The 7,712-nt window shown below is 43.9% G+C and overlaps 1 long non-coding RNA gene across 1 annotated transcript; it reads right to left on the bottom strand.

Moving 5' to 3' along the window:
• Positions 1-1,017: 1,017 nt before the first annotated feature.
• Positions 1,018-6,463, bottom strand: LOC143500375 (uncharacterized). The gene is made up of 3 exons (XR_013126766.1): positions 6,339-6,463; positions 4,464-4,631; positions 1,018-1,183 (listed from the first exon to the last, which is right to left on the bottom strand). It is a non-coding gene; the product is annotated as an uncharacterized LOC143500375 (long non-coding RNA).
• Between the last annotated feature and the right edge of the window lie 1,249 nt (positions 6,464-7,712).

Genomic DNA, 7,712 nt, shown 5'->3' with positions numbered 1-7,712 from the left:
GGTGGTGTGGGGTTGCTGTACGAACAGCAGGGGGCGCTGTGTGGGCTAAGACACGTGTAATGCGCAGGTGAGAGCGGAGACGCGGGCGGGCCGTGCGAGATGAGCCCGCCGACCCGCGGGTTCCCGCAGGGCTGCTCTTCCTGGCCACGGTTCAGGCCTTGGGCGAGGGACGGCCCTTACGCTCCTGAGAGAGAGTGCAGGCCGTTAATGGCGGCGATTGGCTTTGCCATACAGATTCCAGCTGTTCGAACAAAGCGGTTCTGATTTCAGAGAGAACCCAGCACATTTGCGGTTGTGACAACAAGAAGAGCTTTGATCTCGGGGCTCGGAGAGGAGCACAGCTTCCAGTGGGTGCCAGCGTCTGTCTCTGCTCCTGCTCCCCAGAGCGTCGCAACGCATAAATCAAACTGCTGAGTGCATAATTGTGTAGCTGATTTAAGGAGGTCTGATTGAGGTTTGATGTGTTTGTTCAGTTCGGGTACTTTTCTGATGATCATAACTACTGTAGTAATGAAGGCACCGCTGTGTATGTCCAACTCACATCAGCACAGTACAGAAACCATGGAGGATACTCCTCTTACTTTCTCCTCACACACCACACACACACACACACACACACACACACACACACACACACACAGAATCATCTTACGTACCCCTGCACCCAGAATAATCACATTCACTCTCACACAGTAGTAGAGGGGCCCTGTAAATCAGGTCTTTTGAAGATATATGATCTACACTAAAGTCAAGCCCATTCTGAAGAGACTTTTCCAAACGTTGTGACCATTACTTTATGGAAGAGGTGAACACACGAAGGAAAGCTGGAGAGCTCCTTGCTGCCATACCCAGAAGGTCGTTAGCTGGTCATTTATCACTGTCCTGCAGGTCATGTCAATTTAGAGTCAGACTGAAGAGCAGGGAAAGGAGATGGACATCCTAAGATGTTAGTGATGTTTGTACTACAGGCTGGGTGGGGTAGGTGGGGGGAGGGGTGGGGTAGGTGGAGGTGGGGGTGTGTTGTGTGAGGGACTGACCTGAGCTCCGTCCTTCAGCTTGAGGGATGCATTCCATGGTGTTGATGGTGATGACCACGGACTCCGAGCTCAGCTTGGTCCATGGAACATGGAATGCGCAGTTCATGGATATGACCACTCAGGAATGTGAAAGGAAGCTTTAGCTCCTGCACCACACACACACATTCACAGAAACACACACACACACACACACACACACACAAAATGGACCATAAGTCATAGCTTTGTGCTGTGAAAAAGAGTAAAAGATAAAAGGCAACAGACACTAGCGGAGAGAAAGAACGCTGTTTCTCATTACAATAAAGGCAAAATGAATCATAGTGTGGTGGATTTGTGCTGCTTGAGAGAGCATGAGGAGAGTAATTTATGTGGCTGTGAGCTGTTCTGGGATGAGAAACTCCACACACACCGCTCTCAGAGAGACAAACTCCACACACACCGCTCTCAGAGAGACAAACTCCACACACACGTCGTTCTCAGAGAGACAAACTCCACACACACACACACACCGCTCTCAGAGAGACAAACTCCACACACACCGCTCTCAGAGAGAGACAAACTCCACACACACACCGCTCTCAGAGAGACAAACTCCACACACACACCACTCTCAGAGACAAACTCCACACACACCGCTCTCAGAGAGACAAACTCCACACTAGGGCTGCCATGATTAGTCGACTAGTCACGACTATGTCGACTACTAAAATAGTCGACGACTAATTTATTAGTCGATGCGTCGTTTTTTTTTCTCTCCAAACTGCTGCGACAGTTTCCACTGCTGCGTCTGCGTTTCTGTCCTTGACGCACATGCGCAGTTTAGTGGAAACCGGGGTAGACAGTTGACGACATCCCAGGACGTTATACAGACAGGTTCTGGTATCGTGGCTACCCGGCTACGGAACTCAAAAGTGCGGGATCATTTTCCGTAGTCGGGTTCCGAAACGCGTGCAATATCTGCAAGGCAGAACTTGCCTTCCACGGCAGCACAACCACGTACCTGAAGCATGTTGTGGCTACTTGTGACAACGATGAATAGGGACCGTCATCTCTGTCATCTAAATTGCTCGTTAGCTGCTAAAGTTACCATAAACAGAGCGTTAACTTAGTACTTACTTATCGCAGGGTTGCCAACTTTTTTTTCGGCGTGAGATATCGGATGTGTGGTGTGTGAGCGTGTGAAGACGGTCAAATGCGTGTCTCTTACTCTCAATGCGTGAGAGTTGGCAACCCTGCTTATCGTGGTAACTGTAAAAGTTAACATTAGTGATGGCGATTGGTTTAATTAGCCTTAGCACGCATACGTGTATTTTCTGTAACGTCAGTGAGACCAAAACTTTATTTTTGTGAATAACTCCTTAGTTTCAGGTCCCTACCTAATTTGATTTAAATGTAGCGAAGTTTGATACCAGAGACTAATGAAAGAAAGAAAAACCTAAAGAAAAATTCTTTATTAATGTAGGCCTATTTATTTTTGTGTTTTTTAAGGCAGTGCCTTATCCTTATTTTAATAATTGTTTGTTGCAACAAGCTGCATATTTCATTAAAGGTTTAATGAACTATGATCTTAATTGTTTTTATTTTTAGTTATAGCTGAAATCTAATGATGGTTATATAATAGCAGTTGAATTCTAGTGTGATAAGCTGTATGTTTTATATTCAATTAACGTACAATCCGACTAGTCGACTAATCGTAAAAATTAATCGGTGATTAGTCGACTATTAAAATAATCGTTTGTGGCAGCCCTACTCCACACACACTGCTCTCAGAGAGACAAACTCCACACACACCGCTCTCAGAGAGACAAACTCCACACACACATGCAGCTTTTAGAGAGACAAACTCCACACACACACTGCTCCAGGCCCTGCCAAACATTCCCAAACAGGTTCCACAAACACTGCTAGAGGCCCCACACCAGGCCCAACCAGACTCCACACACACACACACACACACACAGCTGCAGGTCCCACATCAATCCCTGCCAAATGCTCTCAATCAGACTCCACACAGACAATTCTCCAGGCCGCGCACCTGACCCTTTCCAATCAGACTCCCAATACATTGCTACAGGTCTCCCACCAGTCCCTGCCAAACATTCCAAATCAGACTGTATGCAAACACTGCTCCAGGCCCAACACCAGGCTCTGCCAAACATTCTCAATCAGACACTACACATACAAACACAGCTGCAGGTCTCACACCAATTCCATCCAAATGCTCTCAATCAGACTCCAAAAACACTGCTGCAAGTCTCACACCAGTCCCTGCCAAAACACTACCAATCAGACTCTACACACACAGCGCTGCAGGTCCCAAACCAGACCCTGCCAAACGCTCCCAATCAGACTCTACACACATACACACACTCGCTGCTGCAGGTCCCAAACCAGGCCCTGCCAAACGCTCCCAATCAGACTCACACTGAATGAAGCACTTGCTTGAATTTATAGCTCATCTGTGCAAGAGCCCAAAGTCTTTCACTCAAACTCCTCTTACGAGAATTCCTAATGATCCCTACGCAGATTAAACATAGCATCCACTCTGCAGGCTATAAAGACGCTCTCTGAAGTTTTTACTAAATTTTTGTCATGATTTCAGGATTGCATTAGTAGCAGACTTCCAAACAAGAGCTTTACTCGCAGTGTGGGAGGATACAAGCTGCTTTCAATAAGCAGTTCTGTTGCTGTTGGGGGTGTGTGTGTTCATGCATGTATGGATACGTGCGTGCGTGTGTGCGTGTGTGTGTGTCAGATCTCTAAGAGCAGCTTCGGCCACTCTTGGGAAGCAAAATATTCTCACAACATGGCAGAGTGATTGGTTCCAGATATTACAAATGCAAAAGCCACTGTACCCCAAATAACAAAGCAAAGCAAATATTCTAGCAAATCCATCTAAGTAGGCCTCATGTCAGCTGACAGATACAGAGCAAAGGAGGAATCTGACTGTGGTTGGAGATGAAACACTGCTCTCTCTGCAGCCCCGAGAGTCTGTGATCCCTGACGACGCACGCACAGAGAGGAACGCTTCCTGCTCCTCAGACCAAAACCAACACTTCAACTCAATTCTCTGAGAAACAGTGACGGGCTTGAAGAGTGGAGGGGGGGGGGGGGGGGGGGGGGGACGACAGAGCACATCTGAGGAGGTTTCGCCATGCACTGACATCTCTAAGCTGGAGATGCTGCATTTTAGGTCCGAAGACGACGCAGGACAAAGGAAGACGCAAAACAGAACGAGACACCAAGAACTCGGGGGGTTCCACAGGCACAAAGACAAACAGCAGACTTCCCAATATAAGATTGATGGGGACTAAACACAGCTTAGACAAGAGCTTCAACAACCTGCTGCTCCACCTAGCAGGCATAATCCACAAAACATTACTCCAGATCTGAAGCCATGATGAAGGACTACAGTGCAAGTCTCACCTGCTCAAGAACATCCAGTTTGAGGTCCAGCTTGCTCAGCACCACATCTCCACCCCACAGGGAGAGCTGGAGGTCAGACGGCTTCAGGTTCTTAATGTAGCGGTTCACATAGCTCATCAACAGTGGGGTGACATAAGACTCCAGCATCCTGAATACTCCTGAATAGCCCTACATGCATACACACACACAACAAGAAAGTCTGTGGACATTCATTGACATAGGAACTTATTTGATCTAAATAGTAGATGAATATATATTTGTTTATCACTCAGTACTCGGTGCATTACATTTAAATAATTGGATTCCAGATAAAGTCTCGACTACCCAAAGCTGACAGAAATGAACTAAAATTGAAAAATATTTATAAAACTAAAAAGTCAGTACATCAGACAGAATGTAAAAGCTATGTTATGAAGCTCTATGTTATGAAGCTCTATGTTATGAAGCTCTAAATGTATTTAGCAGGTCACCACTTAGACAGTCAGCCAATGAAACCTACTGTCAAACAAAAAGGTCATAATAATACATTTAACAAATTTATAATTTCAGATGTCATCAACACTGAATAAATGGCTTAATCTGCTCTAGTCATACATGGACAATATGTCAACATCTAGGACCATGACACCATATGAACATCTGACAGACTACCACAGCTAGGCAGCACTATCAGAAAAAACCCTCACCCCAGGTTTTATTCAGGGCAGAGGCGGTGTAAGGGGGTGAAAGTACTCAGGGCCTGGATGAATAGAAACACCCGTGGGACCAATAAATGTAACGTTGTAAATGTAAATGTAAATGTAAAGACATTCTGAAACAAAATGTTAGGGAAATCTACCTGTGATCTAAAGTGCAAGAGATGAAGACATGTGATACAGTATGTGTAATTGTTGGTTTCATAGGAGTTAACAAACATTAGAAATTCCACATTTTATTTTTTAATAGCTAAAAGCTATTTTCACAGTACCAACCTATTCAGGAAACAGTTTTCTTGAGATTTTTAACAACCTTAAAACCATTTGCTCAGTAAATATGAACAAAAAACAATGTATTTACTTTTCATCTGAGAATTTACTTACTCAGATGAAGTGAAGATTTTAATTAATGTATTTTAAGAGGCTTTCATTCAGAAACCAAGGCAATCCAGGCTTTTTTTCTCACAACTGTAAAAGTGCTTTCAGCCTGAGTTAAAAGATTACTAAAGGAGGTCTATGTAGCTAGTAGGTGTTGACACAGTATAACACACACGACTTAGACAAACAAGTTAGCCACATAAGAGTGTATCTCTATGTGTACAACTACATAATAGTGGTAAGATAGGACAATTACAACTTATCAGTACAATTTAACAGCTTATTATTATTACTACATCTTTATTTATAACTTTCTTCAAGACACTCGCACTCCAGTGAACATATTTTCTATGGTATTGATTAACTGATATTAATGAGATGCTTAGATTAACATTAATAACTAAAACGTCAGCAAAAGGTTTGGGATAGTACACACACATTTGTGGTAATCGATTAGTGACGTCACCACGTTTTCCTGTACACATAACACGTCACAGCAGAGATAGCGACCTAGCGACAGTTACCCGGCCAACGGGCGAGGAACCGGGCAGTACTGGTAGTGAAGGCGCTTCACGTTCACCAACCCCGGTCGTGTAGCGGACCGTGTAGCTACTTACCTACCGGTCTCATTACGGGTTCACCATGTTCACTATGTTCACCATGTTCACTACACTGGAGAAGGCAGCTAGCTGCCCTATAGTTCGCTAGTGTTGACTAGTTAGCGAGACGAGCCCCCCGACACGGAGAAATGCTGCTCGCTGTATGTACAGGTGCCCGCGGGTGTGCGGTGTGTTGGTCTTACTTCACCAGGATTATCTTGATCTCGCTGCGACACTTTTATTCATCGCTTCACGCTGCATCCACAGCACAAACACCAATATCGCCACTTCCGCATACACACCAACAACTTCCGCAACACGACTGACGTCACTTCCCTTCAAACGCACACGCTGACGTTCGCTCTAATAACGCCTTCAAAAACATCTAAACATCTAAAACCAATTCAGCAATAAAACAGGTATATAGGCTTTAACATGTGCTTAGATTGCTTGACTATAACGTTTTCTGGGGGCTTCCAATCTATAAGAATGCAATTAAAATAAAGTTTTCTTTCAAAGCTTACATTTCGTTAAAATCATCAGAATTCATTATCGTACTTCATTAGAATAAACACCAATCTGGAGCTTTTTAGGGAAAAAAAATGGTGACTATAAAAATCCAGGACAAAACCTTCCAAAAGGCTATAGACATGGTTACAGTAGCCTATATTTGTAAAACTGGTTATCAGACAACAAAAGTGCGAAACACGCCATTTTCAGAATCCAGGCTTAAATAATTTCTAAATTTCTAAACAGACCAATAATTTATTCCGAATATTCCAAGAAGACTCAAAAAAGAAAACTGAAAAAAATTTTATTCAGGATTATTTTTGCACCGACATCTACAGAGGCCTAGCATACTATATATTTATGTACCCTAAAACGTTTCAATTGTGTAATTATGTCTGACGCTCCACGTGTGATTTCTAATTAAATTAATGACATCACAAACGAAAAGGGAAATCCACTCAGATCAACGGTAACGGTAACGTAGCGCCACGAGCTGCAGTTTGCCGCACGATGCACTACAAGATTAACTTTTTCTGTGCCCTTCGCTTCCCTTGAGACTATGCCGGGAGAGATTTAGTAAATTTCTTTGCGGTCCCTTTGTAGCGAACCATTTAGAAGTTGATCCCATTCCAAGAGTGACTTGCCTTCTTTCCTAGAACATACTTCAACCTATTTTTAGCAGACATATTTCTTTTGTGTTCAGTTGCCTCATGCATTGCTCTTTTCACATAAGTTCGTTCTAAATATATCTCATGAAGATATGAAGGGCCCCGAATTTATGAAATAGCCTCCATGCACACCGAATTATGTTCAACTGTGACTGACAGGCTGTGATGGATATATTTTCATCACACGCAGGCAGAGGAACCTTGTCTTACTCTTTTGTTCTGATAACCGTCCACTCTTTAAACATCAACAGCGGTCAAGTAGGTCATGAAACACAGTCCTAAGCGGATGGGTTGCGTTTCAAACTTGCCTTTGAAGTGCGCGTGCTTCATTGTAACAATGTGTGCACTGTGCATAAACGAATACTCAAATTTTCACGTAATATTCGTGTGCTAGGCTAT

This window comes from Brachyhypopomus gauderio, unplaced genomic scaffold, assembly GCF_052324685.1.
Source record: "Brachyhypopomus gauderio isolate BG-103 unplaced genomic scaffold, BGAUD_0.2 sc143, whole genome shotgun sequence".
NCBI classification, from domain to species: Eukaryota; Metazoa; Chordata; class Actinopteri; order Gymnotiformes; family Hypopomidae; genus Brachyhypopomus; species Brachyhypopomus gauderio.
This window is presented reverse-complemented; position numbering and strand designations above follow the sequence as displayed.